The 13,661-nt window shown below is 36.9% G+C and overlaps 1 pseudogene; it reads right to left on the bottom strand.

Annotated features, from left to right (window-relative positions):
- Nucleotides 1-229: 229 nt before the first annotated feature.
- LOC113078339 (CD97 antigen-like) lies at nt 230-11,879 on the bottom strand (annotated as a pseudogene).
- Nucleotides 11,880-13,661: the final 1,782 nt, after the last annotated feature.

A 13,661-nucleotide genomic window follows, 5' to 3' on the forward strand; every position in this document is an offset into this window, starting at 1 on the left:
ATATATTTACTATATATCAGATGTCAGTGAAGTTTATATATATATATATATATATATATATATATATATATATATATATATATATATATATATATATATATATGTATATATGTATAGAGCCTGTATGTATGTATATATATATATGTGTGTGTGTTTGTGTCTAATTTAAACAAAATGATCTTTTTCACACCCTCGATATTTGACGTTGTAATGATCGTTTATTCAACCGTATCATTCAAAAACATTTAGCACTGTAAAAATATTTTCTCATCTGAAACAAGTGACAGCTTGTAAAACTTCTGCTTCATTGCGTCATATTCATTAAACAGTCAGCCCTCAAATGTTTAAGAAATCTAAGTTCTTATAGTTACTGTCAAGTTCAAACTATTTTTAAACGATTCAGAAAATGTACTAAAATTTCACCATAGAAATATATAATTTTTTTTATTTATTTTCAATTATATTGCTGATGTGCAATAACATATCCAAAAGATAAAAAAAGAGGTGTCAAGTTATACATAATAATAGAATCCAGTTTTGAGTCATCTGCTCATTCTGATCGATTTACCTGATTGTTATTGGGCTGATTTTCTCTTCATGTGCTCATATTCTCGCAATACTCTCTCAGATCTGAAGGGGGAGGCGCAACACAGAATAATAAGCTGACCACATGTTTCCTCTGCTTGTGTCAGCTCCTCAACATGTCCACTTTCCAGCACTTTCTGCACTTGTTTCCTCATCAACATGCTAAGACTATACAGAGAGAGCAAATACAGTGTATAAATATCAATCTTCAAATTAATTAAGAATGATAAAAAGTTTTTAGTTATATTAATATATAACATGACAATTATTCATTTATATGCCCATTCATTCCTCTTTCACTCATTAAAATTAATTAATTTTAGTTTGCATGTAGAAAATTGCATATAAAAAGAAATCTTTACCAATGTAATGAAATATAAACATACATATCACTTTTGGTTGCAACAGTCATTACATTTCTGTATAATGGAGGCAGAAACAAGAGAAAAAACTCATGTTAGAAATCCTCATGAGCTAAAATATAAAGATGTTTTGACATCGCTTCTAAAGAATGACTTCATTAACTGGTATAATAAAAATAACAAAACGATGCTCTCCCTCAACACAATGCAACAGTTATCATTATAAAACAACAGTCTGCAGAGGTCATCCTTCTCTGCTGGCCTTAACACTGTCAGAATCACTCAACTTGTTTTAATATATTTTTTCCTTTATATATCTCCGTCTCCAGTAACAGATGATGCATATCCCGTGTGTTGAACAAGCATCAGCAGTATTCATCAGATGATGTCTGTGAAAGTGTACTGTTGAATTAAAGCTTGTGAAAAGACTTCATTTGACACAGAAAGTCTCTATGTGTCTTTTCAGCCCATGACAAGTGCTTTACATCTGTGACTCTGCTGTGCTTCCGTCGCTCCGCAGAGGTTTCTGTAAAAGTCAAAGGAAGAATGAAGAAACTGAACCCAAAAATGCTGCTTTAATGTCCAAAACACTCAAACACAGACTAACGTACCTGACTGCTGTTGGTCTGGCTGGTACTGGTTCTGCGTTTGGGTTTCTTCTTGTGTGGACACATTCGGACAAACAGATTGTAATACTCCATCCTGACCTGAAGGGGGCACCAGGCAAAATAAATGATATTTGACTTGAGGAGCACTAAGTTTCGGACTCTTCTTAAACAAGAAAACAGCCTATTATGTTTGTAGATATTTAAAGTAATTACAGTTTCTGGCAACTCCATTTGCATGCATTCAAAATAGTGGTCAAAGACGTGGATTTAGATGACTGATGCTAATACCAATATCTTACACAGCAAAATCCCCAATGTTAATTTAACACTCTGAGTGTGGACTCATATAAACACTGAAGCAGTGTTAAAAGTAACACTGAAGCAGAGTTGAAGTTAATGAGATAATTAAGAAGTTAATTGAGTTATGATTAAGCATTATTGAAGACACCTGATGTTAACAAGCAGAATCACAAACGAGAAAAATCACAATTTGTGTGTCACCATTATAGTGGTCAGTGTTTGCTTTAGTTGGGATTTTGGCTTGTAACTTTTTACTTTTAAAGTTTGTTTGTCAAACCAAGAGCAAAAATCATCGCGTGTTGATGATTATGTTTTAATGTGATCGTTTCACTGAACTCATTTACATTCTTTTCTCAAAGTAAAATTTCCATTACTGATTGTCACAGCTTTGATTCCACAATGAAAAAATCTGTATTTTCTATACATTTTGTAGGTATCTCTTGCAAGTGATTCTGATTTTTTTTTTTTTTATTAAAGAATTTTAATTTTAACAGACCAACTCTGAACATCACAAAACTAGATACAAAAAATTAACATAAAAACAGCAAAAATAAAATATAGTTAGAATAAAAAGTTAAAAAGACAGTTCAGCTCATAATTTATTCATGCCGCAATGCATGATGGGAGCCATGGATGAGTTTTTATTGGCTACAACATGCTTTTTTGATGGTCACCGTTGTTGTGATGCTCACGCTGATTCCTGATGTCTGTGTGTCTAAACAAAAGACTTCTTTTTTTACATAGAACTAACTATTAAAAACATGTCATACTATGTCAGAAATGCTGGGTTGCTTACTTCTCTTTTTCACTTAATTTATGTATGCAGTAAAGAAACCTAAACTCAGGCATTCAGGTCACTCTATAACAAATAGCTCAAACCACAATCAATGGCACACATGATTGCCTTCGTTGTGGTCTGTCTGTATGACATAATTCAGTCACCACAGCCACATAAAATCTAAAGTTAATAACTGAAGGGTCAAGATCCCAACTAAAGCAAACACTGAACACTATAATGGTGACACACAAATTGTGATTTTCTCAGTTGGTGATTCTGCTTGTTAACATCAGGTGTCTTCAATAATGGTCAATCATAACTCAGTTAACTTCTGAATTATGTCATTAACTTCAACTCTGCTTCAGTGTTACTTTTAACATTGCTTAGTGTTTATATGAGTCCACACTCAGAGTGTTAAATTAACACTGGGGATTTTGCTGTGTAGGAAGCAAGGTGGCTGGTGGCCGATATTAAGCTGATATATATGATATTACATAATTTAATTTTAAAAACATGTATATGTATAATCTTTTTGTTTGTTTGTTTGTTTTTTGGCCCTTTGTGATGTCAACCACTATTTCTGAGCACTTTATATATGTGGGACAAATTGCATGGGATCATTTTGTGATCATTTTGCATCATTTATTTGAATCTTGAAGACTTGAAGTTACTATATGCTGCCACAAGTATTCTTAAATAAAAATCTCATCAATGGCAAATGAACACCAGAGCAACATAAACGGATTTCATTTTCAATTCGGGGGGTTTAACTGTCCCTACAAATCACTGAAATCCAGCAAGATGATACTGGAAGTCTAAAACAAGCCACTGCTACCTAATGTTTAATGTGTAAGTAAATTCTTAATGGTTTTTCTGTTATGTTGCATGTGTAAGTACCTGTTTGGACAGCAGGCAGTGCATGAGGAAGATGAGCGCCCCCTGGAGAGTGTTGAGGAATGATGAAGAGGTACAACATCACTTCAGTCCCTTCCTCCTTGAAGAGGAAGAAGCCAAAGACCCACGTTCCTCCGAGAACACACAACTGAGCCACAGCAGTCACCGTGAAACTCCTACACACCAAATACACTTCATCAAAACCAATGACAGAAGTCAAATCAAGAATGACTGAATCTGTTCAATACAATACAAGATCGCACACCTGATCTGGTTGAGTTTGGAGAGGTCTGGATTGAGACTGGAGAACTTTTTAGCCAGTTTCCACACAGTGATGATGAAGACAAAACCATTGAGGATCACAATGATGCAGACGGGTGCGAAAAAACTCAAGATGAAGTAGCGATCAAGAGAGAGCCAACAGCTGGAACATGTTAGAATGATAAATTAATCACAAGTTCATCCCTCTTTCCCTTTCATAATTCCTTTGAAAACGTATTTCTTATTCAGACAAGACTCTGGGGACATTTTTCTACAGGCTTTAGTTTATATATCACAGATATGTACCCTAATTTAAATCATGTGTTTGCACCTAAGATGAGACGTCAATACTTCTGGTACATTTCTGAATATCAGTATTCATAACTGTCAAAACTTTAAGAAGTACTCTAGCATATAGAGCTTTATAGTTGAGTCTTTATTATATACTCTATATTATATACAGCGAGCTGTGTGCATGATTATTAGCCAATTTACTGATCATATATTTTTTCTAAGCGTATTTTACCAATTCCAGAAACTCACTGTCTACTGGTCCCATATCCTGCTGGGAAGGCGATGGCAGAGATGGTGACGATGAAGAGAGGGACTCCGTATCCGACCAAATACATGTAGAGGTGTTTTAATGTGGTGTGAAACACCAGCACAACCATCCGGTAGAGCTGAACCCCCTCCAGCAGCATCCAGCAGAACGCAGACAAGAAGAAGAAATGAAGCAGACCGGCCACAATCCCACACGCTACCTGAGAGAGAAACACACGTCAGGGCATCCTCAGGATTGCTTGCATTTGTCTTTTTTGACTTCTTTTCATCTTTAAGGTAATGTCCAAACTAGTTAATCAAATCAGGTTCAAGTGTGCTAAATATTAGATACCCCCAACTATAAGCAAACCACAAGGTGACACTGGCAAGGAACACAAACTCCATCAGTGACAGAAATGGAGAAATAAACTTTAGGAGAATCCAGGCTCAGTCGAGAGCCAGTCCTCCACTGGCCAGGCTTCAATACAAGTAAGATTGTGGATTGATTTCTTTCAGAAAACTCATACAGTTCCTTGTCCTTGACGAGTAGGATACATCAGGATGCTTCTTTAATGATGATTTGTGCCTATGACTGTATTGTTGACAAGGTCTATGCAGTGGATTTGCTTAAAACCTCTCACTGTCCAGTAATGGACAAGGAAGCCTACTGTGAATCTTCTGTGCTCCCTGTAATGACCATGAAGGCATTATTTGAACTCTGTGTCTCCTGTCACGGCCACTAAAGCTGTCCGTGGACTCTCTGAACTCCCTGCTCCAGCATGGGCTTCTGCTCCACTAGTCCCACTGAGGAAACTAGATCCACCCCTTTTTCCACATTTGTTCTCTGCTCCATCATGGTCTCCAAACTCCACTGTGGTGATTTCCTGCTCAATCTTGATGGGCTTAATTTGCATCTGGTCTGCCCTAGAAATCTCCTGCTCCATTTGCTCTGTTCTGGTGGTCTTCTTTCCCATATGTTACACCCTGCTCTACCCTCCTTTGTGGTCTTTGACTCCGCTCTGGCCACCTGCCTTGTTGGCTCCACACTAATTACCTGCATTGCTGGCTTCATATTGGTGCCCTGCACTGCCTTGTTTCCTTCCCCACTTCCACCTCACTGAAGTGGCCTGTCTTCCCTCCCCTGATCCACCTCCACTCTACCACCCATACACATACACAATTATGTTTTATAAAAACAAAGATTAGTGAAATATGTTTTACAAGGAAATATTACTTCAGTCTGTCTACTTCAAAATGTACTTTTTGTGAAAATTACTAGCAATTTATGAATGAGAAATGCTTTATCACCACGTTTTTCATTATAAAGGTCATCTTTCTTGGTATTCAGTGAGCCATCTTTTGATATTGTCAGAATAATGTCTAAACACTTTTCTTATTCAAACACACCTGATTGTGAGTCATGGAGATCCCACAGAGGAAGACGAGGTCTGCGATGAAGAGACAGATGCTCAGATGGAGATGAATGCTGGTTCGGGTTCCTTGGATGGAGCGGCAGAACAGGAATGTCAGGATACAGAGAAACAAACAGACCAGAGACAGAACTAAACCCACACGCGTGATCAACACCAAATCAAATGCGTCCTGGAGGAGAGGAAGTAAAAATAATATCATTTAATTTAATCTAAAATCCAAATGAAAAATGTGAAATCTCAGGTTTGCATGTACCTGGACAGGATAGAGAGCCATGAGCACAGCGAAACTACTGAAATGAGACCAGTAACACACTGTATGAGTGCGGTTAGACCACGACCTCTCACAGCCCTCCTCAGACCATGCCCCCTCAGCCTCATCCCAGTACACACAGGAGTAAGCCACGCCCTCAGACTCCGCCCTCTCCTGAAGAAGAAGATTGATTGACAGTTCAGAAAACAGATTGATTTTCTGTAAATGAAATGTGTGTGTCTCCAGTGAGATCTTGTGCTGGTCATTAGCTGATCTGTCAGTATCTTCACCTCCACGTGTCTAAAGACGAGCGTCACCGACTCTGACAGATGCTTGGTTTCTGCATTACTGACGACGGCCGTCACCACTTTAGAGTTGAGTTGATAAGTGACACTTCTCTCTTTATCATCTGATCTCTCATTGCTCATCTTGTGGAGCAGATCACTAGATGAGTTCAGATCTTTATAACTGACCAGAGCCACGAACGCAAAACCTGTAAACAAGAGAACATTCACATTTCGTGAAAATACTGATGGTTTCGTTGGTACCATGATATATGTGCACTGGTTTTAGTTGTACCTGGATATGATTTGCCTACAACAGCTTCCCAGCTGGTGCTGAAGAGGGCGGAGTCTGTGCTCAGAGTGACACGCCCACTGGGTGGAGTCTGACCCTGCATGACTGCAACCTCAGCAACTGTCAATCACATGGACATTCAATTCAATTCAATTCAAGTTTATTTGTATAGAGCTTTTTACAATACAAATCGTTACAAAGCAACTTTACAGAAAATTATGTTTCCACAATATTTAGGACATACAGAACAACTGATTTAAGTCTTAATTAAGCACCATTAAACCTGAATGTGCGTGTAAATCCCTCTGAATAATAAATATGCCTTATTTTCAGTATTCAGTAACACAGCCTGACTGTGTCTGAACTGTAATGCATGTGGTTTCTCACAGGTGTTGTGCGTCTCCATCCTGGTCACAGGCTCTTTCAGCTGAGGTCCAATCAGACGCATGCTGTTCTCCACCGTGTCCAGAAACTGATTCAGCGTCTCACTATCAGCAATGTTTCCTTCAGACAGCAGCTCATTGGTGGAATTGCACACATTCTTTGGAATAAATCAGAGACGTTCATTCATCAATGGGCGAGTACATTATCACAAACTACAATCTGAATAAATACTATATCGTACAATGTGTGTTTCACCTCCAGTAATTTCTCTCCAGTGGAATGTTCTCTGCGTGGATCATTCAGAGACTCACAGCTGTTCTTCAGCAGTGACATCAGATACTTTAACTAGAATAAAATACATGGAAGTCTACAGGTGCTTCTCAATAAATAAGAATGTCAATGAAAAGTTCATTTATTTCAGTAATTCAGCTCAAATTGTGAAACTCATGTATTAAATAAATTAAATGCACACAGACTGAAGTAGTTAAAGTTTTTGGTTCTTTTAATTGTGATGATTTTGGCTCAGGTTTAACAAAAACCCACCAATTCACATCTCAACAAATTAGAATATGATGACATGCCAATCCGCTTATCAAATTAAAAACACCTGCAAAGTTTCCTGAGCCTTCAGAGTGGTCTCTGACAATCATTGACACCCTTCACAAGGAGGGTAAGTCACAAAAATTAATTGCCAATAAGCTGGCAGTTCACAGAGTGCTGTATCCAAGCATCTTAACAGAAAGTTGAGTGCAACGAAAAAGTGTGGAAGAAAAAGATGCACAACCAACCGAGAGAACCGCAGCCTTATGAGGATTGTCAAGCAAACTGGATTCAAGAATTTGAGTGAACTTCACAAGCAATGGACTGAGGCTGGGGTCAAGGCATCAAGAGCACCACACACAGACGTGTCAAGAGATTTACTGAACCACAGACAACGTCAGAGGTGTCTTACCTGGGCTAAGGAGAAGAAAAACTGGATTGTTGCCATTGGTCCAAAGTCCTCTTTTCAGATGAAAGCAAAATTTCATTTGGAAACCAAGGTCCTAGAGTCTGGAGGAAGGGTGGAGAAGCTCATAGTCCAAGTTTCTTGATGTCCAGTGTTAAGTTTCCACAGTCTGTGATGATTTGGGGTGTCATGTCATCTGCTGGTGTTAGTCCAATGTGTTTCTTGAAAACCAAAGTCACTGCACCCATTTACAAAGAAATCTTGGAGCACTTCATGCTTCCTTCTGCTGACCAGCTTTCTGAAGATGCTGATGTCATTTTCCAGCAGGATTTGGCACCTGCCCACACTGCCAAAAGCACCAAAAGTTGGTTAAATGACCATGGTGTTGGTGATCTTGACTGGCCAGCAAACTCATTAGACCTGAACCCCAGAGAGAATCTATGGGCTATTGTCAAGAGGAAGATGAGAAACAAGAGACCAAACAATGAAGATGAGCTGAAGGCCACTGTCAAAGAAACTTGGGCTTCCAGACCACCTCAGCAGAGCCACAAACTGATCACCTCCATGCCACACTGAACTGAGGCAGTAATTAAAGCAAAAGGAGCCCCTACCAAGTATTGTGTACATGTACAGTAAATGAACATACTTTCCAGAAGGCCAACAATTTTACAAAATGTTTTTTTGTTTGTTTTTTTTTGTGGGGGGGGGGGGGGTTATGAAGTATTCTAATGGGTGGGATTTTGTTAAATTTGAGCCAAAATCATCACAATTAAAAGAACCAAAGACTTAAACTACTTCAGTCTGTGTGCATTTAATTTGTTTAATACACAAGTTTTATATGAGTTAAATTACTGAAATAAAAATAAATGAACTTTTCCTCGACATCCTAATTTATTGAGAAGCACCTGTACTGGCATATTTACACGACTGAATGAGGCTGCTCTGTGCCTGTTTAAATTGGAAAACAGTGATTTGCAACGCTTATGCAACGTTAAAATAACATCCTCTTAATCTTTACTCACAATGCAGCACTTGTATAATGTTAACATTCAGCAAATATCAATAACACAATCACAAATAATGTTTTTTCTAACAGCATATTCTATCATTTTATGAGAACAGACATAATGTACAAATAACATCTGAGAATGTTGCTCACAGAGTGTTTTGTCTTTACAATAAGATGAGAATGCATATCAGATATTAACAATTAAAGAGCATTAAATGTTTGTTATTTTAAGAATTTTTTATCATGACATAACTAAAAAAAAAAATGTGGAGATGTCCCCTGGGCATACTACTACTACTAATCAAAGGCAGAAGACCACATGCTACCTTCTCTGGTGTGTGGTCTGCATCAGACTCAGGTTTAAACTGATCACAGTCCATTTCTGTGCACAACAGCAAGAAAGAGCAACATAAGCAAACAGACAATACTGATGAACTTCCATACAATTCTCATTTGCAAAAATATATCAGTGCATTTAAAATGATGCAAATAATAGTTTGCCCTACTGTTGTAATTCTCACCGAAGCATTTAGTCTGGTTGTTGCCATAATTACTGTAACCCTGGTGACATTTGCAGCTGTAGCTGCCTGGATGATTGAAACAGTCTGCATTTCTGCCACAAACATTTGGATCCAAACACTCGTTGATGTCTGAGAGAGAGAGAAAATGGGAAAACAGTCTCTGTTAATGTGTAATTGCACATAATTAGACACACATTGCACATACAGCTGATCTGATCTGATCAGCATCATACAGTGCAAACTGCATTGTAGATTTTGTTAAACATATGTCAAATTACACTGATAGGCCAGAAAAACAAAGCTACCTTCACATTCTGCTTCAGAGCCAGTCGAGGTCTGAAACGCCATATCACCAGATCCAGAAAATTCATCCTCGGGACACTTGTTTTTATCTGACCGGAGGGAAAGACAGCATATGGCATGAATTATTGTTTTATTAGAAATTATCTAATTATAAATTAAGCCAGATTGTGTAATGCAATATTATCAAATGCTTTTACATTGTTTTGTAATTCCCTTTGAATTAAATGCCTTGTACCTTCACACGGGAAGATCTCTTTGAATCCTACATCACAGATGCAGGAGTAACTTCCCCATGCATTTACACACTGAGTATTATCACCACACACACTCGGAAAAATCCCACACTCATCCACATCTGTGTGAGAGATGGACACATGCCGGGAATCAGGAAGGAAACCTGCATTTTAATGTAGTAAGACTAGAACTACAGGTCTAGAATTCCCTCTTTTAGAGCACAAAAGGACAGACTTTCACTTTTGCACTGTTCAGTTAAACCACAAGCTCATAATTACCAACACATGTGTTTTTAGCACGTTTAAATCCAACGCCACAACCACTGCATGTTGGCAGAAAGAGACCTGGGAAGAGTAGGAAAAAACAGAGATAAACTGAAATCATAGCAAAAAAGTTCAAAGCATCTAGCATGCAAGCCACACAATGGAAATTGGGTCATAATGAAACTGAAACTCTGTAAGGTAAACAACTTCACTTTATAAATGTGGCTTTATCATTTATTTTCACATATATATTAAATATTAGAAATGTATTTGTTTGATTTGAGCTAAGCGTTTACACCACAAATAAGGCAGGAAAACACAAATATGGAAATATTATTTGTAGCAGTGACATTACAACACACACACACACACACACTAAAAATATATTTATCTATTCAGCAACTTACATAAAATATTTAACTGGGAGAGCATTTGAAGCAGGTTCTGTGAGTAAAATATTTAAAGTGTTACACATTTATTCTTCCAGAGTGAACTTTATTACACTCCGAATTTTTGGCTTGTATTTCAAAAGTGGCTTCATTCCAGACATATGTCATTATTAGACTGTGATCTTAAAGTGTGAGTATTGCTGGAGGATAAATACCTTGAATTTTTGCTAATAGCATGATTGTATTTAAGGTTTAAGCTCCATTTAACGGATGGCAATATGAAGCGACAGTATTTGCAAAAACCTCTTCTTTCATAACATGACAGACATACTTGTGGGTTTCTTTTGTTCTAGTGGTTTTATGTATTAATGGCATATACATATAAGTTATATATGAGTGTGAAGAAAATAACTATATATATATATATATATATATATATATATATATATATATATATATATATATATATATATATATATATATATATATATATATTTCACACATTTAACAATCATTTTCTAATCATTAACAGTCCTGTACTGGTTGTTGGTTCAAAACAAAGAGGCATTGTTCATGTTTCAGACTTTTAACAGCTGGTCGAGCTTCATAAGCAGTCTTTGTTACTCAGAAAGGAAACGCAGTTAGTTTCTAACTGTCTCTGAAACATAGGCTATATTTGATCTGAACATCTGCACATCTTCAGTACTTCACAAATGTATTCACCACACAAGTCGAAGTCAAATCTACTCACCCACAAGAAGTGCCCACTTCAGCTCCATGTTAGAAACCATAAACATCTGCTGTCTAAGTCAAATACATTTAATGCTTTTTGCAGGTTTAAGAGATATTAAATTCCTAAAGAACATCTGTCTGCAGCTGTAACTTCGCGTCTCAAACTCTTCAGCTCTTCGTCTGGTATCTTTAGCGGTCTTGATATTCCTCCTGCTGGAAAAAAATATATTTCAAAGAAAGAAAGAAAAAAAAAACTCGGCTACTCATTTTCTTTACAGCAGTGGGCGTGTCTACGGTCAATTCGAGAAAAGATAGACGAGGGTAGACTTATGCCACATTTCCACTGAAATTACCCAGAACATTTGTACCAAGAACTTTTTCCCTATTAACTATTTTTCCCCCTAGACCTAATGCTTTCTGTTTTTCCACCGCGGTCTAAAGTACGGGGTTAGATTTGGCAAATAGTCTGGTGACGTAGGTCTGTGTGTGTTTCTCAATACAAAGTGCGCTGATTTTGGACGTGCATCCTCCTCGGTAGTTCAGACGCATTAGTCTCGGGAGTGTGATTTCCGCGACGACGCGAATCCGGTAATTCTGCAAACAGCAGCGTGCTTGATGACATCAGTCAGCTGACTATGGCTACTGCAATTTTCCTCACTGTATATTTAAATAGGATATTAAATTCCACCGCTTACTTTCATTTTTCATTGAAGATAATAGCCGCAGAAACAGAGTCGTCATGCATTCATGATTTTTAGCACTGTATAACTGATATAGGCTTATGTTTTATTTATTTATTTTCCTTTTTATTCAAAACAATTCCAAACATGCTTAATATATCAGTAAATATCTCGATTCTCAAATATGTGTAAGTGAACGCGTTTTGCACCTTTATAGATTGTTATTTGATCAATAAATGGTGATGGACAAAGTAGTGTAATCTGTTAACTACACATAAAAACCCGACTTTTTATTTAAGTGCCTTTTCATGCCATAAAATATTTTTAATACGACTGAATTTGAATTTAATGTAAATTTTTATAACAATATTGTAAGTAACTTATTTTAACACTTTCCTTTTACAGAGAGTAAAGAACGTTATCAAAGAACATTTTCATTCAGTCTAGCCAGAGTTCAGGCACTCTCAAAAACTCCCATTCAAATCACTGAAACACCTTACATTATGAAACGAATATCTTACTTACATTCGTATGCACATCTGCACTTTTTGTTGTTTCTGATGAGAGAATTCGCTAAATAATTCTGTCAGCGAGCAAGAGAACAAAACACCGCGTTTCAGTGATGACTCTTCTCCACGTCTCTGATTGGCCATTGCATTCATAAGCGCAACAGAATCGTTTCTGATTGGTTATCATGAAGCGTTGCACGAACGCGTGTGTCTCTGTCTCTGGCTCAGCGCCAGCCAGCGAACACAGCTTTAAATTTCGCATCTGATGCACACCGAGTACCGACCAAAAGACCCTAGTTCCTGGGTAAAATTCCTGTGGTGGAAAAGCGGCTTTAAATGTTTTATAGATTAAAAGGAATATGATATATGAACTAATTGTAATCATTCCTGCTTAATTCCATAATTTCACTGTAAAAAAAATAAAATAAAAAAGGTTGAAAACAATGTTAATAAATTAATTCTGTCGGAGTATGGTTTACGCTTTTGTTTTGGGCTCTGCAATTAATTCAGGGCACGGTTTATGAGAATCAAATTATTAAAAACAAATTACAATTATAACTGATAGGATACAAATGTCTTTTAAAATGACACTTACATGTGCACTTTTCTATGCGCATCACACATGCTAATACATTCTCATACTTTGTACATATAGTCATTTGTCAATGCAATTAATTAATCTGTTATTTGTAAGTGCATTTTTATTTATATTTACTGCTGTAGAAAGCCTGAACCTCACAAAGAGCATTTAAATGATCAATGACAGCTTGCACATTGTAATTAAATTCGAAAGTGAAAGTGAAAGTAAAAAACAAGCGTCTCTACAGTGCTGAAATGTAAAAAAAAAAAAAAAAAACCTTTAGTTCTGAAATGAGTCCATTAAACTATTTTCAAAAGATTCAGAACAATGTCTCATAATTAAGCCTCTTTAACCTAGCCTAGCAGCTGGAAGAGGTCTATATTTGTACTTATTCAACATTGAGACAAAAGCAATAACGTATTGATCAATTAGTGGTTACAGATCTAGAGGAAGAAATGTTTTAGCTTCTATACTAACTGTTATTTATTTATTGCAATTATAAAATGAATGACCTTCACAGTCTA

The sequence above is a fragment of the Carassius auratus genome, unplaced genomic scaffold (assembly GCF_003368295.1).
Source record: "Carassius auratus strain Wakin unplaced genomic scaffold, ASM336829v1 scaf_tig00025371, whole genome shotgun sequence".
Classification (NCBI taxonomy): Eukaryota; Metazoa; Chordata; class Actinopteri; order Cypriniformes; family Cyprinidae; genus Carassius; species Carassius auratus.